General features: G+C 45.3%; 2 non-coding genes and 2 pseudogenes across 2 annotated transcripts; all 4 read right to left on the bottom strand.

The window, feature by feature from the left end:
• Nucleotides 1-5,036: 5,036 nt before the first annotated feature.
• On the bottom strand, nt 5,037-5,156 carry LOC141269427 (5S ribosomal RNA; annotated as a pseudogene).
• A 621-nt stretch (nt 5,157-5,777) lies between these two features.
• LOC141267093 (5S ribosomal RNA) lies at nt 5,778-5,896 on the bottom strand. The gene has a single exon (XR_012321108.1). It is a non-coding gene; the product is annotated as a 5S ribosomal RNA (ribosomal RNA).
• Nucleotides 5,897-14,109: 8,213 nt separating this feature from the next.
• On the bottom strand, nt 14,110-14,229 carry LOC141270146 (5S ribosomal RNA; annotated as a pseudogene).
• A 10,648-nt stretch (nt 14,230-24,877) lies between these two features.
• LOC141266497 (5S ribosomal RNA) lies at nt 24,878-24,996 on the bottom strand. The gene has a single exon (XR_012320533.1). It is a non-coding gene; the product is annotated as a 5S ribosomal RNA (ribosomal RNA).
• Between the last annotated feature and the right edge of the window lie 10 nt (nt 24,997-25,006).

Here is a 25,006-nt window from a genome sequence, read left to right as displayed (position 1 = left end):
CTCCAAGTAAACATTGAAGCCACGACTGTGTCACTGGACCCTTGCTCTTTTTGGGCTTCCAATCTGGATAAATGGCCGGAGCTAGCCACTTAAGCCTTGGAGATCTTGTCATGCCCCGCAGCCAGCGTTCTGTCTGAACGTGTGTTCAGCGCTGCTGGTGGTGTGCTGACAGATAAGCGCACGCGGCTCTCCACTGATAATGTAGACAGACTCACGTTCATAAAGATGAACAAATCATGGATCCGAAACGACTTTTCTACCCCTGTGTCATCCTGGGGAGAGTAAAAGCTTGATGATTGGTTAAAATCACCCTACCAACCGTTTTAAGCTTTCAAATTACTAATCATGTTTATCTGTATCTTGACTGGAAAATAATTTGGGCTTTGTAGCAGTGTGCAGCACTGATCCTATTAGGCCATCTATACTAAAGCTTCACCAGATTTAAAATTAAAAATAATTTTTAGCTGCATCTAGCCCGGAAAATAATTTTGGGGCTCCGAGATGCGCAAGACACATAAGTGCCTTCTTGCTGCACTACCTGCAGCATGACCCTCATATTGTCAGAATTCGAAGTAATCATGACTACTGGGTTGCCAGACTCTTAGATCCCCCAAACTTTTCGATCAACCTTTTCATTTTAATAAAGACCAAAAAAATGGTCATTTTTGAAATTATAAACATTAGCAGGTTGTTAGAAACTGAAATCAAACAGTTTTCAACTCAAAACTTTATTCTAGGTGATGTTACATTTTCACATAGGACCCCTTGTTCGAAAGGAGCTTCTGAACTCTCTCGTCCATTGAATTTGTCAGGTTTTGGATGGTTTCTGCTTCAATTGTTTTGCATGAGGACAGAATACCCTCCCAGAGCTGTTGCTTAGATGTGAACTGCCTCCCGCCATCATAGACACTCCTTTTAATGATGCTCCAAAGGTTCTGAATGGGGTAGAGGTCAGGGGAGCATGGGGGTCACACCATAAGTTTGTCCCCTTTTATGCCCATATCAGCCAGAGATGCAGATGTTTTATGTGCAGCATGAGATGGTGCATTATCATGCAGAAAAATGATCTTGCTGTGAAATACACGGTTCTTCTTCTTGAACCATGGCAGGAAGTGCTGTTTGAGAAAATCCACATACATTATGGAGTTCATCTTTAGCGCCTTCAGGGATCCTAAAGGGGCCGACAATCTCTCTCCCCATGATTCCAGCCCAAAACATTACTCCACCTCCTCCTTGTTGGCGCTGTAGCCGTGTTTACGTGGGGTGTCCATCAACCAGCCATCCTCTACTCCATCCATCTGGACCATCGAGCGCTGCACGGCACTCATCCGTGAACAAAACTGTTTTGAAATCAGTCTTCATGTAATGTTTGGCCCACTGGAGCCGTTTCTGCTTGTGTGAAGTGGATAGAGGAGGTCGACAGGATGGCGTATGCACAGCTGCAAACCTCTGAAGGACCCTGCATCTTGTTGTTCGGGGGACGTTGGAGGCACAAGCAGCTTCAAAAACTTGTCTGCTGCTATGACAAGGCTTTTTGGCCGCTGCTCTTTCAACCTGACGTAATTGCCTGTAGGAAAGAGTCCTCAATTTGCCCTTATCAGCACGCACACGTGTGTACTGTGAATCAGCTGCATACTTCTTGATTGCCAAGACACTTCATCCTGATCATCGCACAATGTTGATTGTAGTCATGCCTTGACCTAAACACTCCACAATTTGTTGCTTCTCAGCAGCCGACACATCCTTTTTCTTTCCCATTTTGGCAGAAAATGTAGGCTGCTTAATAATGTGAGAGAGCCTTCTTAAGTAGTCTTGCCTTTCATTGGACACACCTGCCAAACTAATTAGCACAGGTGTCTGCAATTGCTTACAGTGATATAAAGAGCCCTGACACACATCACCATCAATGAGTTTAACTGACAAACAAACAAATTCTTCCCTTATCACTCCTAAACACTTTTTGCATAATAATTTGGAACGCAGTGTACATGTGCTTTTCCACAAAACACCAGCGGTTCACGTAGTGAATCTTACAGTTCTAACTTGCCAACCGTGGTCTGTATGGAGTTGTTCAATAAAGGGCCCAAAATTAAGATAACATAGATGAGAGAGGTCTCTATGAATAGGAATTCCTAAGTATTTGATACCCTGTGAGGGACAGGCAAAGGGAAAGTTGGACTGGATGGAATCCTATATGGATTTGGGGAGGGAGACATCGAGGGCCTCAGACTTCGCTGCATTGATTTTAAAATTTGACCATGTAACAAAGTGATCTATTTCAGCCATAACAGCAGGGATGGATATATGTGATTGAGTGATATATACTAGGACATCATCAGCAAATAGAGAGCACTTGTACTCGGTGCCTCCCACCTCAATCCACCTAATATTGGGGTTATGGAGAATTGATGAGAGCAGGTGCTCCGTCACTAGGATGTATAAGAGAGGGGACAGAGGACATCCCTGCCTTGTCCCATTGGTGATTGTGAAAGGTGATGAAAATGTTCTGACGCACCCCCTGGGCCTTGGGACACCCGGAGCCGGACCCTTTTTGGTGGATGCTGGTGGTTGTAGTCTTCGTGGCGGCGACCCGGTTCCGTGGCTCAGGGCGGTCAAACCAGTGGCGGAACTATTTATGTGGTTTTGATGTTTAAATGTCCGACTACGCCACTCGTGGATTGCGGTCAGAGTGAACCGCTGCTACAGGGCAGACCGCTGAGGCTGGTGTTGTGGGTGCAGCAGAGCGTAGCATAACTCCCCACGGGAGGAGTATAGCCTCGGGGCAGTGTATGCGGAGGATGGGGGTGATGGTGCAGGGCAGCAGCAGTAACGACACGGAGTCAGTGATGCAGTCCAGGGCCTTTACTCACAGTTCTTATTATCCAGACCACGTCTGCAGGTAACGGCTGCCCACGTTGTACTGTGCTCACCAGGTGAGGGGCTCAGACAACTCCCAGATAACTTTGGAGCACTTCACAGGACCCCCTTTGTGTGTCCTTTGTCTGGCCTTTCTTACCAACACTTCTGTCCGGCTGCCTCGGGCCTCCTCTTGGTAAACTTGGCGCCAGTTTCCCTGACCCTATGTGGTGCCTTCCTAGCGGGTGTAGCGAGGGGCTGCGCCACATAAAATGTCAGAGCCTCCGGTTACTAGCTGAGGGTCGTTTCCTGCCTCCACTAGTTCGGGGACCGGTCTCCCCCTTTGGCCTGACCCCTCCACGCAGGTGGATTCGGGCGTGCGGTGGCGACTCGCCCGTCCGCACCCCTGGGATCCCTTCATTCCTCGTTCCTGGAGCCTTCTCCGCTCCTCTTCCTTCCTTCTCCCTCTTCCAGGCCTGGGCCTCTGTTACTAGGCCCGCCTCCGGAGCAGAGCTCATGCAGAGCCCCTGCTCCCTGCCACTTCTGCTCAGACTTCTCTGCACTGAACTAAGATGGTGCCCACCTTTTATACTCCCTTCTCAATGCAACCAGGAACTGCTTCCTCCCTGCTCCTGCACTACAGGGTTCCCCTTCCTCAGTGTTCCCTCCCCCCACTCCAGCCAGGGACAGGGACTGTCGTGCCCATCTCAGGGGCATATTGGTCGCCCTGCCCCACGGCAATGTGGTGTAATGCATGCAGGTGTCGGGTCCTGATCCACACTCCATCCTTACCTGAGAGTGAGATATCACACCTCTGGGTGAGGTGCAATACGTCTGTAGCAACCGAGCCCTCAGGGTGCTACAGTTCCATTTATCTTCAGCCTAGGTGACGTATTGCGATACAGGGCCGTGATTTTGGCTATAAAAGGTTCCCCTAGACCCCTACCCCAAGCTTTTTAAGAGAATCATATATGGCGTGCCAGGAGACTCTATGGAATGCTTTCTCAGCATCCAACGAGAGTATCTAATTACAAATTTTTAACTGCATCTAGCCCAGGAAATACTTTGTGCCTAGTAGCAGTGTCTGCTAGTCAGCGGATTATCCCGGCTGTTAAGCAAGCTACACCACCTGTAGTTTAGACACTTAATTTTTTCAAAGGAAATGATTCGGGACCATGGGATACTTAGTGAAGAGCATCAGGAGGCACCCCAAGGCATAGGGGCTGGGACTGGCATTAGGATGCCTTGCGGTGGACAGCCGAGCTCGATACTTATAAAAGCTTTTTAACTGCAGCAGCTTTAGTGGACGCTACTGGAGCTGGAATTACGCGGCTGCTGGCATGAGACTTGCCCTCCAATAGATCCTTGTAAATGGATTTAAAGTGTATTCATTCAAATTAGAGAGACAATTTAAATTAAAAAGCTTAGAGCTGCCTCCACCACAGGGGGCCTCGCTCGACCCACCAGCGGACAGGCACCAGTATTGGGAGAGGGGGGCTGGCCGTCAGGGTTCACCGCGGCTCTGGCACAAACCCGGCGACACGGAGGTGGCTCGGGCAGGAGCGGACTGGCCGTGTCGGCTTCTCACTTTTTGGATTTTAGAAGGGCATGACATGCCTATATCTGTGTCTCCCCCTCCTTTTACTCCTCCACCTCTTTTATTTTCGCATGACTATATGTACTTGTCACTTTTCCATGTGTTAGTTATATCTTCTGAGCAGTTTGTCAGCTTTTGGACACCTTTGAAGGTGTTTTCTATGTGTTTCTATGTGTTTTTGTTTGCCTGCCATTGTTTTTAACGGTGTTCGAAGGTGTTCGACGAACAGTTCGACGAACAGTTCGGCGAACACACGGGTGTTCGACGAACCGAACCGAACTCGAACACTACGGGGGTGGCTCAACACTACTGGGCACCTGCTGAAAGCCTGGCCCCTTCACGGCCCCGGGTGCTTTTAACGCCATCATTTCCACACGGCGAGCTGCGGAGTCAATAAGCACTCCTAGCCATGGCAAGGAGCTCGGTGTCAGGCCTGCGTGAAGGCGGCGGGGTATCGTGCTTAGCTGCCAACTGGCTCAGAGGCCTTGGGGCTTCCATCATCTAAGTTACTTAAGGTCGGTGTCCGGCAAGGCGCCGTTCCATGCTAGCCGAGCTGGGCAGTAGGGCAAAACGTCATCAAAATGGTCTACAGCACCCGGTGTTCCCAGGAGGTATCACATCCAAGTACTATCCGAGCCCAGCCCTGCTTTGCTTCCGAGATCAGACGAGATCAAGCACATCCCAGGTGGTATGGCCAGTAGACGGTCCTCGATCCATCGCCCGGCCAGCCTTTCTCAGGATCGCTTGGTGGCGAGCAATCTGGCCGTGACGGGGCGGGCTCCGAAGGGTCCATGCAAAGGCTGTGCCGTCCCTACAGGTGTGGTTTGTTTAGCAGTGATTCACCCGCCGCATCAGGTGTCTTCAAAAATGGCTCAGCGCAGGGTCTCCTGCAGGCTAAACCCTTCATCGCGGTAATGTGACAGAAAGAGCAAGCTGGACCCGTAACTTGGGGGCGGAGCGAGACGTCCAGGGGTGAATGAAGGAAGAGGGTGAGATGGTTGCCAGTGACTTTGAGCTGCTCTTCAGGCGGGAGGGTCGTGTTGCCTGCAAAGGTCTTCTGCTTGGGGTTACCGGTTGTTGCCTCCAGCCACCCGGGAGATGCTGCTCCTGATGAAAAGGAGACTATTATTAAAAGTAAATAAGCAACAATGATGGAGGCCCACGGTGATCAGAAGGATGCTGGTATTTTGCAGAGATGAAATAGTGCAAGAGAGAAAGCAAATGAAAAAAAGAAAACAGAATGAATGTGTGCACTTGTGAAAAGGAATGGAAAAAAGGCATAGACGAGAGTGCCCCCTGCTGGTGGAAAGAAGGAAAAAGCAGAGGCCTACAGCACCTGGTATTCCCAGGTGGTCTCCCATCCAAGTACTAACCAGGCCCAACTCTGCTTAGCTTCTGAGATCAGACAAGATTGGGCGTGTTCAGGGTGGTGTGGCCGTAGGCAGAGACAAGCCTCTCACTTGCTGCTTTTCTACTTTGAAGTCTGGCTGCCGGCTGCCCTTTCCAGTGCTCAGCAAGACCAGGTCCTTTTGTGCTTTCCCTTCTCTTCAATTTTTTTGCTGGCTTCCTTAAAAGGTCTTGTAGACAGAAAGCCCCACTCAGAGCCGCTGAGCTCACTGATCGGCTGCAGCGCTGTCGACGGAACGTCAGCTTCGGGGCCAATGCCACAGGCCGGGAGCAGAAGCGAGACTCACCGGTAGACCCGGGAAGGGTGAGTAGAGCGCGGTTAGTTGCTTTCTAATAGCCTGCAGCCGGGGATTAACTTTTAATGAAAGGGAACAATCCCTTTGACTGTCTGCAGCGCGCCACACCTAGGAAGCGCACTCTCACACACAAGCCTGCATGCACACGTGCTCGCACGTGACAACACCCACTATCTGCCCCTACAACCTCTCCGTCACCATGCGTCAGACTCTCCTGCCTGTTTTATGATTTCAGGGCCCTAGCAGGAATCACCCCCCCCTCCCCAATTCCTTCATTGCCTTCCTTGCACTGAGGTTAGCTCTTTGTCAGCCGTCTGGCTTGGTTACTTCTGCTTTACCTCGCTAGGCGGTCGGCATCCAAAACCTTCCCTGGGCACCTGCTGAAAGCCTGGCCCCTTCACGGCCCCGGGTGCTTTTAACGCCAGGTGTGGTTTGTTTAGCAGTGATTCACCCGCCGCATCAGGTGTCTTCAAAAATGTCTCGGCGCAGGGTCTCCTGCAGGCTAAACCCTTCATCGCGGTAATGTGACAGAAAGAGCAAGTTGGACCCGTAACTTGGGGGCGGAGCGAGACATCCAGGGGTGAATGAAGGAAGAGGGTGAGATGGTTGCCAGTGACTTTGAGCTGCTCTTCAGGGGGGAGGGTCGTGTTGCCTGCAAAGGTCTTCTGCTTGGGGTTACCGGTGGTTGCCTCCAGCCACGCGGGAGATGCTGGTCCTGGTGAAAAGGAGCCTAGTATTAAAAGTAAAGAAGCAACAATGCTGGAGGCCCACGGTGATCAGAAGCATGCTGGTTTTTTGCAGAGATGAAATAGCGCAAGAGAGAAAGCAAATGAAAAAAAGAAAAGAGAATGAATGTGTGCACTTGTGAAAGGGAATGGAAAAAAGGCATAGAAGAGAGTGCCCCCTGCTGGTGGAAGGAAGGAAAAAGCAAAAGCCTACAGCACCTGGCATTCCCAGGCGGTTTCTGTTAAATGGTTAATTATGGAAATTCATTTGGAATGTTAATCGATAATCATTTTTCTGAGTCCTATGCCTCAGCCATCGTGTCTAGTTGACATGCGCTATTTGTGTGTGTATTTTTGGTTCACTACCATATGTAGAACAGGTGTCCATACGACTGGCTATAAAAGCCCATGGTACAGAAAGGGGGGGCTCTCTTGCTCTGCCCACCCCACAAGACACAGAATCTTCATGCTGAGAAGCAGATGACATGTAGGCCTGGACACATGCTGGACAAAGACATGATTTACCAGCCAGGATCCAAGGAAAGATGGGTGAATCTCAACAATTAAGCTAATTATGGACAAATGGACAATTACTTTATAACTAATTATTGTATGTACCTGCTGCAATCTGATTCTTTTTAATGGACAATCCAAGAATAAATAGATACATTTTTTATAAGAATATCGTGATAGTGATACTTTGAGAAGTCCTCAGTAGAAAAAAATAATACAGGAAGAGTATTATTTTACAATGGTGAGCCAGCCAGTCCTGTTTTTTTGTTTTTAAAATTAAGTAAGTGAATTTCTTCCGTGAACAAGGGGGGAGTCCTGACGAGCTGAACAGCTGTTGTTCACGTGTCAGTAAATTCACTAGTTTGTCACGAGAAGCAGAACGGACCTACAGACTGAGGAAAGACAGGAAGCAGAGGTACTAACAAGGAACAGAATCACACAGGAAAAGAATCAGACGAACTGAAGACAGGACGTGCTGATAAAGAGAAGCCAAGGAATCTTAAGGTAAGCAAAATATGGATATAATTTCTTCTTTTGCTAAACAAAGTAATATTAATTTCAAAGTTAATGTAGGAGATGACATAGAAGTTTTGTGGCTCAGTTTATACAAAGAATGTGAATTGCAGAATTTACAGTTAACTTCTAAATTGGTAAAAAAAGACAAACAGAAATTGAGAAATATTCTACATTTGGTAGATTTTTTTCATAGTCTTGTGTTAGAGATTTCTAAGCAGGAAAATAGTGTAGAAGTGTCAGACGGTGATACTGATTCTGACTGTAATGTGGAAAATGAACAAGAAGTAAGACACGTGTCTGTAACTGAAGGTGACCTTGGGTCTGACCAAGAGACGGACATACAGAAACCTGGCATGGGAGGAAACATGACTGACATACGAGAAACCGACATACTAGGTGATGTGGGAGGAGACGTGAGTGACGTAGGAGGAACGGACGTACAAGAGCCACTAAAAATATCAGAGAATTCTGGAATTACCCAGGCTCAACTCCAAATTAAAATGAGGAAAAATTTGCTGAAATTATACAAAATCATGCCAAAATATGATGTCAAAATCCATGCCTGTAGAAATTCAGAGACATTTGAGAGCTTCTCTGATAAGTTTGATTTATCCAATGAGGAGAGGAATCAATTATTTAAAATATGGATTCCTGTGACATTGTCCAGACGTTTACATTTAATGCCCTGTGAAAATGACTCTCCTAATGGATGGGAAAATGATTTGGACAGATTAAGATATTTGATTTATTGTGTCACAAAGGATTTTCCCAACATAGAAGATCTGCAGAAACTAAGGATTGGTAGGAAGGAATGTACATATACATTCATGTCCATATTTGAACGGTTGTACAAAGCTCTCATCAAAAGTGGAAAAGTACAACATATGATAACAACTTTTGTACAAAAATTCAAATTCCTAAATTCAGTTTCCCAGGTTATGGCATCACAAAAAAATTCATTATTTGAATGTGCGCAGATGCTGGATTTTGTTAGAAAACACGAGAATCGTGAAAAGAAAATAAATCAAGCTAAATTTATAAAACCAGGAAAGGTAAAATCTTACCAAAAGCCAATATCAAACTCTTCTAGACTGAGTCATCCCCATAGTGAACTCTATCAAATACGCAGAAGATTTCCTATATGTTATAAGCCATATCAGCCAGTGCAAAGATCCATCTCTCCACAGAATGAGTTAATTCTCAGTCAGAACTGTGATTCTCTAAAAAGGAAAATGGCTGAAACTGATGGACAGAGACAGGTGAGACGACCAACTCACAGTGACGTCATGGAATGTGGACAGAAGAACAGGCAGTTCTCTGAGGTTTTGAAGGATAGAAAAATGTCTTTCCTAAATAGGGCGTTCCTGGAGATATTTGAGAGAGACAGAAGATTTGGTTTAGGGAGTGGCTAAGGAAAAACTGTAATTATAATGTTGTATCAAAATGTAATACAATGTCTCAATATTTATTTATAATCTTATACAGTAAAATTGTAGTTACATAGTTTCTAATAGTTCATATATATATATATATATATATATATATATATATACACTTGTCTAAGTAGAGATTGCGTATAATTGTATTTATATATACGTTTATAAAATATATATATGTATATATTAATTAATAAATTAGAACTTCATATATATAAATTTAAGTAGCAATATTTTGAATTACATTAGAACCAACCAATATATGTATAAGATATTTAAATAATTCTGTTTCTGTATGAATTTGATATTTAATTTTATTTTCTTATATTTCCTTAGAGTTTTCATTCCAAAGCAGGATTTGATCAAAGAACTCTAAAATGGATTTATTTCTTTATTCACACAGGAAGTGAAAAAATTGCATGATTTTATGTGTATAACATTTTAAAATAATAACAATATATCTAGTTGAACTATAATATATATGTAATACTTATTAATTCTTTTGTGTTGCTAATATTTTCTGTGCATGAAGTGTTCGTGCAAATTAAAGTAGCTTTACAGCATGACGTGTGACAGCTGCGGCCTTTGAACTTTGAGCTAATAGTATAGGATCCCATTCATTCTATTTTCAACTGATGTAACTTAAGACCGGGCAGCCAGTGAAAAAAGAATCTAAGACAAGAGTTTTTTCAAGTGTCTGAAATTCCAGTGACTTACTGTCATATTATATAATATGTACTTGGGGAATATTCAAAGAAATATAAAGATATTCAATTGATATGGCAATGCGCATTAATAAATTGGGATACAACAATTTTGGGTTAAATATATATATATATATCTAAAACTTCATATGTGGAATGTTTGAGTTGAACAGATCTGTGAATGTCATAGTGAAGGTGACAGATGAGTAAATCAGCAGCTGCTAAGTGTGATTGATGTGACAGAGGCCTCCTATGTTTGTATGTTTGAAAAAAGAAATGTTTCTTTATGTGAAGGTACAAAAATATATTTAATTCTGAGGAAATTATAATACATAATTAGGTATTATCTAAATATGTATATTTCTATATTACTTTAATAATTATTATTTCTTGATTTAACTAATAGTGGATAAGGGCAACCACACATCAAAATGGTTTACAAAGCAAATTTATATTTAGAATAATTTTCCACATGATAATATTCTTGAATAACTATAATATTATTTTTAATGGTTACCTAAATAGGTACACACCTCTCTTTAGTCAAATCTATGCTACTCATTGATATGAAATTTATGCACAATATTTCTAGAAGAATAATTATTTTTAATTTGGTTCTGATATATGCATACATTTTATAAAATAATATTTTTGGTATTAAGGGGGAAAATGTCTTTTTGATCCTGATTACATAATCACTTTTGATCAATACTTATTTTCCACACATTTTAATAAAGAAGAAATAATAATAAGGTACTATGGTATAATTAAGAAGGGTATTACATGCAAAGTTGCATAATTTAATATTTTTTGGTGGTACAAGGTTATGACAAATATGAAATCATCCAGATAATGGAGATATAAGGGTATTTTTTATGGAGAATATAATTACTCTGCAATTGTCATTAAAATTTAAAGGCCTTATTTTTATTTTTATTCTTATTTTTACTCTTAATTTTATTTTTCATTTTTAAAATTTTGTTCTTACTTTATACTTCTTATTTTTCCATTTTTTCATTTTTTAATTCTCATTTGATTTTATTTGAGTTCAATATCTCAATTGAGAAAACACATTAATATTTAATAAAGTAATGTCTAATACAAGAGTATTGCTTCATTAAATATATATTGCTAAGGAAAAAAATGTTTACATTTTCTGAGTAAACACAACAATTCATTCATTCATTTATTCATTCATTCATTCATTCATACATTCATATATTTATTCATTTTGGTTCAGGAGTATACATTCTTTGATATTATTGGTTTAATAAAGATATAAAAACTTGTTTTTTCAAAATACACTGACACCTATGGGTTGGAAAAGGTAATTACACCTATGACATAAAAATGTTCTATCATATGGAGAACTTGATTGATAATGAATTATTATCTATTATTGTTTATTATTACAAACATAATTTATTTTAATATTTTGATAATAATTAGATGGATATTACTGATTGCTATGGTACGCTGTGATATTATAGGTTAGGAAAAACTGCCAGATTTGGTATCAGATTAGGGAATGAAGACTTAAATCAAGACATCGCAATTATGAATTCTATCTTAATAAAGACTTTTAATTTTTATAAATCAAAGAGATTCTCAAAAGTTACAAGAAGAAGCAACTGATATCCGGACGTCTCAGAAGGTAACAGGTGTGAATGCTGAGTGTTATAATAGACTGTGTCCATTACATACAATACAATTCACACCACTGATCACCAGGACGGCAGAGGACGATGATCCTATATGTACTGTGTTGTGTTCAAGTTTCATCACGTTCCAGTGGTTTCTTATCACCTGCAACGCTTCAATGAAAGCTGGTGAACAGGTAATACCTGGCATATGTGTCCTGTATATAAAGGACTGAGTACTGTTTATGGTGCTATATAAAGCAGGAAAGTGTCAAGTTAACCCTTGCTTTACTGACCAAAGACGTCACATCTATTCCAAAAGTGACACGAGACCAGTGCGGACACACGGAAGATTCCAAAGACGATCCAACGTAAGTCCAGGTGACACTGCACAGATATTAAAGCTACATTTCATCCATGGACTTTGTTTTCTTATCAACTGACACACATGATCTTTCTAATAAAGAGTACAGTTTATGGACTGAACAATAATGAACACAATTATGGACTGTACAATATCTACATGCTGTAATTTATTTCAAAGGAGTTTTCATCTAAAGACTGTGTTATAAAAGAACCAAGAAGAAGACGAGACGACGACCCGATGACATCAGATGATGACGATTGAACCCGCGATTGCTTCAATTTAGATATAGGGAAGTATAATTATACATATTAAATGAATATTAGTCGCGGCTTACCATAACATGAATTCACATCATTATATAACAATAATCCGATATTGATACTATTATTACTATTATTATTATTATGGAAATTTAATGATATTGCCAAGGAAGAAGGAAAGAAAAAATGATTGATGAATGTATCTTCTTTTGAGAAATTTCAGTTAAAGTCCTTTTATTCTCAAAAAAGGGGGAAATGTTAAATGGTTAATTATGGAAATTCATTTGGAATGTTAATCGATAATCATTTTTCTGAGTTCTATGCCTCAGCCATCGTGTCTAGTTGACATGCGCTATTTGTGTGTGTATTTTTGGTTCACTACCATATGTAGAACAGGTGTCCATACGACTGGCTATAAAAGCCCATGGTACAGAAAGGGGGGGCTCTCTTGCTCTGCCCACCCCACAAGACACAGAATCTTCATGCTGCGAAGCAGATAACATGTAGGCCTGGACACATGCTGGACAAAGACATGATTTACCAGCCAGGATCCAAGGAAAGATGGGTGAATCTCAACAATTAAGCTAATTATGGACAAATGGACAATTACTTTATAACTAATTATTGTATGTACCTGCTGCAATCTGATTCTTTTTAATGGACAATCCAAGAATAAATAGATACATTTTTTTATAAGAATATCATGATATTGATACTTTGAGAAGTCCTTATTAGAAAAAAAATAATAAAGGAAGAGTATTATTTTACAGTCTCCCATCCAAGTACTAACCAGGCATGACCTTGCTTAGCTTCCAAGATCAGATGAGATCGGGCGTGTTCAGGGTGGTGTGGCTGTAGACAGAGACAAGCTTCTCACTTGCTGCATTTCTACTTTAACTTGTGGCTGCCGGCTGCCCTTTCCAGTGCTCAGCAAGACCAGGTCCTTTTGTGCTTTCCCTTCTCTTCAATTTTTTTGCTGGTTTCCTTAAAAGGTCTTGTAGACAGAACGACCCACTCAGAGCCACTGAGCTCACTGATCGGCTGCAGCGCTGTCGACGGAACGTCAGCTTCACGGCCAATGCCACAGGCCGGGAGCAGAGGCGAGACTCACCGGTAGACCCGGGTAGGGTGAGTAGAGCGCGGTTAGTTGCTTTCTAGTAGCCTGCAGCCGGGGATTAACTTTTAATGAAAGGTAACAATCCCTTTGACTGTCTGCAGCGCGCCACACCTAGGAAGCGCACTCTCACACACAAGCCAGCATGCACACGTGCTCGCACGTGACAACACCCCCTATCTGCCCCTACAACCTCTCCGTAACCATGCATCAGACTCTCCTGCCTGTTTTATGATTTCAGGGCCCTAGCAGGAATCACCCCCCCCTCCCCAATTCCTTCATTGCCTTCCTTGCACTGAGGTTAGCTCTTTGTCAGCCGTCTGACTTGGTTACACAAGCTTCTTTGCAGAGAAACATGTTACTTCTGCTGGCCCTCGCTAGGCGGCCGGCATCCAAAACCTTCCCTGGGCACCTGCTGAAAGCCTGGCCCCTTCACGGCCTCGGGTGCTTTTAACGCCATCATTTCCGCATAGCGAGCTGCGGAGTCAATAAGCACTCCTAGCCGTGGCAAGGAGCTCGGTGTCAGGCCTGCGTGAAGGCGGCGGGGTAGCGTACTTAGCTGCCAACTGGCTCAGAGGCCTTGGGGCTTCCATAATCTAAGTTACTTAAGGTCGGTGTCCGGCAAGGCGCCGTTCCATGCTAGCCGAGCTGTGCAGTAGGGCAAAACATCATCAAAATGGTCTACAGCACCTGGTCTTCCCAGGAGGTCTCCCATCCAAGTTCTGTCTGAGCCCAGCCCTGCTTTGCTTCCAAGATCAGACAAGATCAGGCGTATCCAAGGTGGTATGGCCAGTATACGCTGCTCGATCCATCGCCCGGCCAGCCTTTCTCAGGATCGCTTGGTGGCGAGTAGTGTTGAGCCACCCCCGTAGTGTTCGAGTTCGGTTCGGTTCGTCGAACACCCGTGTGTTCGCCGAACTGTTCGTCGAACTGTTCGTCGAACACCTTCGAACACCGTTAAAACCAATGGCAGGCAAACAAAAACACATAGAAACACATAGAAAACACCTTCAAAGGTGTCCAAAAGCTGACAAACTGCTCAGAAGACACAACTAGCACATGGAAAAGTGACAAGTACATATAGTCATGCGAAAAGAAAAGATGTGGAGGAGTAAAAGGAGGGGGAGACACAGATATAGGCATATCATGCCCTTCTAAAATCCAAAAAGTGAGAAGCCGACACGGCCAGTCCGCTCCTGCCCGTGCCACCTCCGTGTCGCCGGGTTTGTGCCAGAGCCGCGGTGAACCCTGACGGCCAGCCCCCCTCTCCCAATACTGGTGCCTGTCCGCTGGTGGGTCGAGAGAGCCCCCCTGTGGTGGAGGCAGCTCTAAGCTTTTTAATTTAAATTGTCCCTCTAATTTGAATGAATACACTTTAAATCCATTTACAAGGATCTATTGGAGGGCAAGTCTCATGCCAGCAGCCGCGTAATTCCAGCTCCAGTAGCGTCCACTAAACCTGCTGCAGTTAAAAAGCTTTTATAAGGATCGAGCTCGGCTGTCCACCGCAAGGCATCCTAGTGCCAGTCCCAGCCCCTATGCCTTGGGGTGCCTCCTGATGCTCTTCACTGAGTATCCCGTGGTCCCGAAGCATTTCCTTTGAAAAAATTAAGTGTCCAAACTACAGGTGGTGTAGCTTGCTTAACAGCCGGGATAATCCGCTGACTAGCAGACACTGCTACTAGGCACAAAGTATTTCCTGGGCTAGATGCAGTTAAAAATTTGTAAGTAGATACTCTCGTTGGATGATGAGAAAGCATTCCATAGAGTCTCCTGGCACGCCATATATGATTCTCTTAAAAAGCTTGGGGTAGGGGTCTAGGGGACCCTTTTATAGCCAAAATCACGGCCCTGTATCACAATACGTCACCTAGGCTGAAGATAAATGGAACTGTAGCACCGAGGGCTCGGTTGCTACAGACGTATTGCACCTCACCCAGAGGTGTGATATCTCACTCTCAGATAAGGATGGAGTGTGGATCAGGACCCGACACCTGCATGCATTACACCACATTGCCGTGGGGCAGGGCGACCAATATGCCCCTGAGATGGGCACGACAGTCCCTGTCCCTGGCTGGAGTGGGGGGAGGGAACACTGAGGAAGGGGAACCCTGCAGTGCAGGAGCAGGGAGGAAGCAGTTCCTGGGTGCATTGAGAAGGGAGTATAAAAGGTGGGCACCATCTTAGTTCAGTGCAGAGAAGTCTGAGCAGAAGTGGCAGGGAGCAGGGGCTCTGCATGAGCTCTGCTCCGGAGGCGGGCCTAGTAACAGAGGCCCAGGCCTGCAAGAGGGAGAAGGAAGGAAGAGGAGCGGAGAAGGCTCCAGGAACGAGGAATGAAGGGATCCCAGGGGTGCGGACGGGCGAGTCGCCACCGCACGCCCGAATCCACCTGCGTGGAGGGGTCAGGCCAAAGGGGGAGACCGGTCCCCGAACTAGTGGAGGCAGGAAACGACCGTCAGCTAGAAACCGGAGGCTCTGACATTTTATGTGGCGCAGCCCCTTGCTCCACCCGCTAGGAAGGCACCACATAGGGTCAGGGAAACTGGCGCCAAGTTTACCAAGAGGAGGCCCGAGGCAGCCGGACAGAAGTGTTGGTAAGAAAGGCCAGACAAAGGACACACAAAGGGGGTCCTGTGAAGCGCTCCAAAGTTATCTGGGAGTTGTCTGAGCCCCTCACCTGGTGAGCACAGTACGACGTGGGCAGCCGTTACCTGCAGACGTGTTCTGGATAATAAGAACTGTGAGTAAAGGCCCTGAACTGCATCACTGACTCCGTGTCGTTACTGCTGCTGCCCTGCACCATCACCCCCATCCTCCGCATACACTGCCCTGAGGCTATACTCCTCCCATGGGGAGTTATGCTACGCTCTGCTGCACCCACAACACCAGCCTTAGCGGTCTGCCCTGTAGCGGCGGTTCACTCTGACCGCAATCCACGGGTGGCGTAGTCGGACATTTAAACATCAAAACCACATAAATAGTTCCGCCACTGGTTTGACCGCCCTGAGCCACGGAACCGGATCGCCGCCACGAAGACTACAACCACCAGCATCCACCAAAAAGGGTCCGGCTCCGGGTGTCCCAAGGCCCAGGGGGTGCGTCAGAACATTTTCATCACCTTTCACAATCACCAATGGGACAAGGCAGGGATGTCCTCTGTCCCCTCTCTTATACATCCTAGTGACGGAGCACCTGCTCTCATCAATTCGCCATAACCCCAATATTAGGTGGATTGAGGTGGGAGGCACCGAGTACAAGTGCTCTCTATTTGCTGATGATGTCCTAGTATATATCACTCAATCACATATATCCATCCCTGCTGTTATGGCTGAAATAGATCACTTTGTTACATGGTAAAATTTTAAAATCAATGCAGCGAAGTCTGAGGCCCTCGATGTCTCCCTCCCTAAATCCATATAGGATTCCATCCAGTCCAACTTTCCCTTTGCCTGGCCCTCACAGGGTATCAAATACTTAGGAATTCCTATTCATAGAGACCTCTCCCATCTATGTTATCTTAATTTTGGGCCCTTTATTGAACAATTCCATACAGACCACGGTTGGCAAGTTAGAACTGTAAGATTCACTACGTGAACCACTGGTGTTTTGTGGAAAAGCACATGTACACCGCGTTCCAAATTATTATGCAAAAAGTGTTTAGGAGTGATAAGGGAAGAATTTGTTTGTTTGTCAGTTAAACTCATTGATGGTGATGTGTGTCAGGGCTCTTTATATCACTGTAAGCAATTGCAGACACCTGTGCTAATTAGTTTGGCAGGTGTGTCCAATGAAAGGCAAGACTACTTAAGAAGGCTCTCTCACATTATTAAGCAGCCTACATTTTCTGCCAAAATGGGAAAGAAAAAGGATGTGTCGGCTGCTGAGAAGCAACAAATTGTGGAGTGTTTAGGTCAAGGCATGACTACAATCAACATTGTGCGATGATCAGGATGAAGTGTCTTGGCAATCAAGAAGTATGTAGCTGATTCACAGTACACACGTGTGCGTGCTGATAAGGGCAAATTGAGGACTCTTTCCTACAGGCAATTACGTCAGGTTGAAAGAGCAGCGGCAAAAAAGCCTTGTCATAGCAGCAGACAAGTTTTTGAAGCTGCTTGTGCCTCCAACGTCCCCCGAACAACAAGATGCAGGGTCCTTCAGAGGTTTGCAGCTGTGCATACGCCATCCTGTCGACCTCCTCTATCCACTTCACACAAGCAGAAACGGCTCCAGTGGGCCAAACATTACATGAAGACTGATTTCAAAACTGTTTTGTTCACGGATGAGTGCCGTGCAGCGCTCGATGGTCCAGATGAATGGAGTGGAGGATGGCTGGTTGATGGACACCCCACGCAAACACGGCTACAGCGCCAACAAGGAGGAGGTGGAGTAATGTTTTGGGCTGGAATCATGGGGAAAGAGATTGTCGGCCCCTTTAGGATCCCTGAAGGCGCTAAAGATGAACTCCATAATGTATGTGGAGTTTCTCAAACAGCACTTCCTGCCATGGTTCAAGAAGAAGAACCGTGTATTTCACAGCAAGATCATTTTTCTGCATGATAATGCACCATCTCATGCTGCACATAAAACATCTGCATCTCTGGCTGATATGGGCATAAAAGGGGACAAACTTATGGTGTGACCCCCATGCTCCCCTGACCTCTACCCCATTCAGAACCTTTGGAGCATCATTAAAAGGAGTGTCTATGATGGCGGGAGGCAGTTCACATCTAAGCAACAGCTCTGGGAGGGTATTCTGTCCTCATGCAAAACAATTGAAGCAGAAACCATCCAAAACCTGACAAATTCAATGGACGAGAGAGTTCAGAAGCTCCTTTCGAACAAGGGGTCCTATGTGAAAATGTAACATCACCTAGAATAAAGTTTTGAGTTGAAAACTGTTTGATTTCAGTTTCTAACAACCTGCTAATGTTTATAATTTCAAAAATGACCATTTTTTTGGTCTTTATTAAAATGAAAAGGTTGATCGAAAAGTTTGGGGGATCTAAGAGTGTGGCAACCCAGTAGTCATGATTACTTCGAATTCTGACAATATGAGGGTCATGCTGCAGGTAGTGCAGCAAGAAGGCACTTATGTGTCTTGCGCATCTCGGAGCCCCAAAATTATTTCCCGTCTAGATGCAGCTAAAAATTATTTTTAATTTTAAATCTGGTGAAGCTTATTATAGATGGCCTAATAGGATCAGTGCTGCACACTGCTACAAAGCCCAAATTATTTTCCAGTCAAGATACAGATAAACATGATTAGTAATTTGAAAGCTTAAAACGGTTGGTAGGGTGATTTTAACCAATCATCAAGCTTTTACTCTCCCCAGGATGACACAGGGGTAGAAAAGTCGTTTCAGATCCATGATTTGTTCATCTTTATGAACGTGAGTCTGTCTACATTATCAGTGGAGAGCCGCGTGCGCTTATCTGTCAGCACACCACCAGCAGCGCTGAACACACGTTCAGACAGAACGCTGGCTGCGGGGCATGACAAGATCTCCAAGGCGTAAGTGGCTAGCTCCGGCCATTTATCCAGATTGGAAGCCCAAAAAGAGCAAGGGTCCAGTGACACAGTCGTGGCTTCAATGTTTACTTGGAGATACTCCTGTACCATCGTCTCTAGGCGTTGACTATGTGTCAGACTTCTTGTCTCCTGTGGCCTTGCAAAGGATGGGCTAAAAAAGTGGTGAAATGATTCCGCAAAATTGATGTTACCAGCAGATACTGTGGTTCTGTTACGGTTTGAGTGCTGAACACTTGACGGTCCCACGGTTGGCAAGTTGGAACTGTGAGATTCACTACGTGCACCACTGGTATTTTGTGGAAAAGCACATGTAAGATTCTGCAACAGTCTCTGCTGATACTCCTGCATGCGTGCATCCCTTTCTATGGCAGGAATAATTTCTGCAAATTAACTTTTGTACCGGGGATCTAACAGTGTGGCAACCCAGTAGTCAGGATTATTTCTAATTCTCACAATTCGAGGGTCATGTTGCAGGTAGTGCAGCAAGAAGGCACTCATGTGTGTTGCGCATCCAGGAGCACCAAGTCCCTGTTGTGTTGGTGGCGAGGTAACAATCATGCTTCCTTCCTCTGTCCTCTCCCCCCAACCTCGCACAACAGAAATGTGATCAAGGTCTCCCTCATCTGATGAGTCTTCCATCAGTTCGTCCTCCACTTCTTCCTGGGCTCCTGCACCTTCCTCACTAGTTTGGCTGCTACCATGCGCCCTGGTAAAATCATCTCCCCCACCCTCACATGCCTGCCGCATTGGTGCTGCCGACCGTCTGGACCTTGCAGATGTTAGCCCTTCCACATACAACTCCTCCTCCTCTACTTCCTCCACCTCCTCTTGTGCCACCACCTGACTCCGAATTCTGTTTAACATGTGCTCCAGCATGTAAATCACCGGAATAGTCATGCTGATAATGGCATCGTCAGCACTAAACATCTTCGTCGCCATTTCAAAACTGTGCAGAAGGGTGCATAGGTCCCTGATCTGAGACCACTCCTCCAGCGTGATTTGCCCCACCTCTGAATCTCGTTGGCACAGGCTATACGTCAGAACGTATTGCACCAGGGCTTGTCGGTGCTGCCACAGTCGCTGCAACATGTGCAGAGTTGAATTCCACCGGGTAGGCACATCGCATTTTAGCCGGTGAAGTGGCAGGCCCAACGACTTCTGTAGAGATGTAAGTCGCTGAGCTGCGGGATGCGAACGGCGGAAGTGAGCACACAGCGACCGTGCCCTCTGCAGAAGGCCATCTAGTCTGGGATAGTGGGCTAAAAATTGCTGGACAACCAGGTTCAACACGTGAGCCATACAAGGCACGTGTGTGACATTGCCCCGGCGAAGGGCCGCACCCAGGTTTGCAGCATTGTCGCACACGGCCTTCCCTGGTTTCAGGTCCAGTGGAGACAACCATTCATGAAATTGGTTCTCCAGAGCTGACCACAACTCCTCAGCTGTGTGACTCACATTTCCCAGACATTTCAATGTAAAAACCGCCTGATGACGTTGAGCCCTACTGCCAGCATAGTAAGGAGGTGTGCAGGATCCCTTCTGCGCAGTTAGAAAGCTTGTGGCATGACCAGACAGGCTTTGGGTGCAGGTGGAAGACCGAGAGGAGGTTGAGGAGGCAGAAGCAGCGGAGGAACTTTGACATAAAGAGGATTGACGCACAACTCGTGGGGACGGCAAGACTTGGCCAGCAGCCCCTTGTCCTCCTGTCACCATAGTTACCCAGTGCCCAGTCAGCGACATGTAACGCCCCTGTCCATGCCTACTCGTCCAAGTGTCTGTGGTGAAATGCACCCTGTCACACACAGAGTTTCTCAAAGAAGCGGTGATGTGTGCGACATGCTGGTGGAGCGCAGGCACACCTTTCTTTGAGAAGTAGTGCCGACTGGGCATCTGGTACTGGGGCACTGCGACGGACATAAGGTCTCGAAAATCCTCTGTGTCCACCAGGCGGAAAGGCAGCATTTCTATAGCCAAGAGCTTGCAGATGGTGAAATTCAACCTCTTAGCTTTCTCATGGCTAGGAGGAAATGGTCTTTTACTTGTCCACATCTGAGGGACCGAGGGCTGGCTATTGTGCTTAGACGGGGTTGATAAGGGTGTCCCCGGCAAACTGCCGGTCTGTGAGGAAGATGCAGGCGGACATGTTAGGTTGCCTTGATCCAAAGGTGGTGCTATCGATGTCGGACAGCGCTCAAGACCAGCTGGTGTTACCACCTCCAAAGAAAATGATGACCTGCCAATCACGCTGGCTGTTGCGGGTAAAGAGGTGGCAGGTCTGCGCCCCAAAACAGGTGTGACTGCTGTCCCCCCAGTCACAGAGGATGAAGAGGCCGCGGATGCACAAGATATGGCAGACGGTGGTTGGCCCGGCCGGCTAGACCGCTTTGTAGCACACTGAGCTTCCCACTGCAACTTATGCTTCATGTCCATGTGCCGGTTCATGCATGAAGTACTCAAACTATGTATTTTTTGGCCTCTACTTAGCTTTTGCTGACAAATGTTACAGATAACACAAGTTGGGTCATCTTTATCGATCTGAAAAAATGCCCAGGCTATGCAAGGCTTAGCACCCATGCGACCTGAAGAGCCACCACGACTTGTGGTGAGAGGCAGAGTTGTGTTTGAGGATGCAGTTGTTGACGTGCTTCCAGTACTACGTCTCTGTCCAGGAAGGCGCAACCTGACTCGTCGTCACTAGCATCTTCCTCCACCTCCTCTGCTGACCTCATCTCTTGGCTGACTGTGGGTTGACAGTAAGTGGGATCTCCGACCTCATCATCATCACCCTGTGCGTTATCACACCCGTCGTCCTCAGAGCCAACCTGTTCCTGCCCTGACAAAAAACTAAAGTTGTCGCTCCAATCAGGTATTTGAGTCTTATCATCGTCTTCCTCATTGTCTCCACCAACAGGAGTTACAGTTTGGGAATGAGGGTCTATATTATGGTCAGAACCTTCTGCGTCTGGTCCTGCATCCGACTCATAAAGATTCTGGGCATCAGTGCAGATCATTTCCTCGTCTGGATTCACAGAAGCGCTGGAGTCGACCTCTGATTCCCAGGCTATAGTATGAGTAAACAGCTCTGCAGACTCAACCATCTGTTCTACCTCATACTCAGACGGGCAGCTGGAGATTTGGGAGCTGTGAGGAAGCAAGTGCGATTTGGGTGACACCTTTGAGGACTGGAGTATTTGTGATGTTGAAGTTGATGTGGAGGAGAGCCCACTTAAAGGAGCACTTGATATCCGTTGAAGCACCTGCTGTTTTTGTGCCTCATCTGGAATTTGTAGCGATTGGCGTGGCCGTAAGAAAGGGATCTTATCACATTGTCCGCTAAAAGAAGTAGACATTTTAGTTTGGCTGGAAGATGGTCTTTCTTCTGCACCTACCCCACGGACACAACCTTTTTTCCCCTTCCCAACACGCCTATTCCCCTTTCCACCAGCAGCAGGCCTTTTTCCACTCATTTTGGTGGTTAACTAATTCACAACTCTGGAGTTGTTTGCACAAAAAAACAATGGATGGTAACCGAGCAGAGCTGAGTGGCCAAACTGTGGTATTAGGCCAAAACTATTGGCTGGGTTAGATGCAGAAAAAAATTATTTTTAATTTGCAACCTGATGGAGGTCAGTATAGATGGACTAATAGACCAAGTCCCACACACCGCTAGAAGCCCAAATATTTTTTCAGAGCTAGATGCAGAAAATTTTTTTATTCAATTTGCAACCTGATGGAGGTCAGTATAGATGGACTAATAGACCAAGTCCCACACACTGCTAGAAGCCCAAATATTTTTTCAGAGCTAGATGCAGAAAAAAATTATTTTTAATTTGCAACCTGATGGAGGTCAGTATAGATGGACTAATAGACCAAGTCCCACACACCGCTAGAAGCCCAAATATTTTTTCAGAGCTAGATGCAGAAAAAAATTATATTCAATTTGCAACCTGCTGGAGGTCAGTATAGAAGGACTAATAGAACAAGTTCCACACACTGCTAGAAGCCCAAATATTTTTTCAGAGCTAAATGAAGAAAAAAATTATTTTTAATTTGCAACCTGATGGAGGTCAGTATAGATGGACTAATAGACCAAGTCCCACACACTGCTAGAAGCCCAAATATTTTTTCAGAACTAGATGCAGAAAAAAATTATTTTTAATTTGCAACCTGATGGAGGTCAGTATAGATGGACTAATAGAACAAGTCCCACACGCTGCTAGAAGCCCAAATATTTTTTCAGAGATAAATGAAGAAAAAAATTATTTTTAATTTGCAACCTGATGGAGGTCAGTATAGATTGACTAATAGACCAAGCCCCACACACTGCTAGAAGCCCAAATATTTTTTCAGAGCTAGATGCAGAAAAAAATTATATTCAGTTTGCAACCTGATGGAGGTCAGTATAGATGGACTAATAGAATGATGCTATGCCCAAAAGATTTTACTTCACTAGGTGCAGTAAAAAAGTTGGTATTCTATACACAGGTGGTATATCTTGCAACACAGATAGGCTACTCCACTGACTAACACACTCTGCAATAGGCCAAAAAGTATTAGCTTTGCTAGATTCAGCCAAATGCTGTGAAAAAAACTTGCACAGCACTGGCACAGACCTGCCTGGCAAAAACTGATAGGAACTGATGTAACCTAGTCCTGAAAAGGACTCCAATTACAATTAGTCTTTACTCCCACAATCTATCTATTTAAGAGCACAGACCTGCTTGATAAAAGTCGTAGGAAATGCTGTAACCTAGTCCTTAAAAGGACTGCAATCACAACTATTCCCTACTCCCAAGCTATCTGTATATTTGTGCGAAAATTGGCTTGAAATTAACAAGGTATAGCGCACACAGCAACAGCGGTGCCGTCTAAAACGCAGCTGCAGCAGTGAGAAAATGGTGGCGACGGGGAAAATGGCTTGGTCTTATAGGGCAAGGACATGTGACATACACTGCCAATCACACATGCCCTTGCTTGTGTGAAAAAAAGCACTTCGCTCCGTGTGTGCGCTGCTGATAGGCTGACAGATTGCACCTCCCCACTGCAAATGCGGGAAAGAGAAAAAAAAATGGAGATCTTCATTGTTCCTGCAGAGATCCATCCCCTGCCCCTCCCCCCGCCCCGCTGTACACTCAAACTGCGTATTAACATTAATTTTCATCATTACTGAGAAAAAATCCAGTTATGATTTTGGTGCACGAACAGTTATCGAACATAACCTCGAACAGCCGAATTTTTCTCAAATTGTTCGTGTTCGCCGACCGGCTCGAACACCGCCCAAAACAGCTCGAATTTGAGATTGGCGAACAGTTCGAGTAGAACAACGCTCATCTCTAGTGGCGAGCAATCTGGCCGTGACGGGTCGGGCTCCGAAGGGTCCATGCAAAGGCTGTGCCGTCCCTACAGGTGTGGTTTGTTTAGCAGTGATTCACCCGCCGCATCAGGTGTCTTCAAAAATGGCTCGGCGCAGGGTCTCCTGCAGGCTAAACCCTTCATCGCGGTAATGTGACAGAAAGAGCAAGCTGGACCCGTAACTTGGGGGCGGAGCGAGACGTCCAGGGGTGAATGAAGGAAGAGGGTGAGATGGTTGCCAGTGACTTTGAGCTGCTCTTCAGGGGGGAGGGTCGTGTTGCCTGCAAAGGTCTTCTGCTTGGGGTTACCGGTGGTTGCCTCCAGCCACGCGGGAGACGCTGGTCCTGGTGAAAAGAAGCCTAGTATTAAAAGTAAAGAAGCAACAATGCTGGAGGCCCACGGTGATCAGAAGGATGCTGGTATTTTGCAGAGATGAAATAGCGCTAGAGAGAAAGCAAATGAAAAAAAGAAAAGAGAATGAATGTGTGCACTTCTGAAAGGGAATGGAAAAAAGGCATAGAAGAGAGTACCCCCTGCTGGTGGAAGGAAAGAAAAAGCAAAAGCCTACAGCACCTGGTATTCCCAGGCAGTCTCCCATCCAAGTACTAACCAGGCCCAACCCTGCTTAGCTTCCAAGCTCAGATGAGATCAGGCATGTTCAGGGTGGTGTGGCCGTAGGCAGAGACAAGC

The sequence above is a fragment of the Phyllobates terribilis genome, unplaced genomic scaffold, assembly GCF_046119375.1.
Source record: "Phyllobates terribilis strain yellow unplaced genomic scaffold, ASM4611937v1 Scaffold_4__5_contigs__length_816908805, whole genome shotgun sequence".
In the NCBI taxonomy this organism is placed as follows: domain Eukaryota; kingdom Metazoa; phylum Chordata; class Amphibia; order Anura; family Dendrobatidae; genus Phyllobates; species Phyllobates terribilis.
This window is presented reverse-complemented; position numbering and strand designations above follow the sequence as displayed.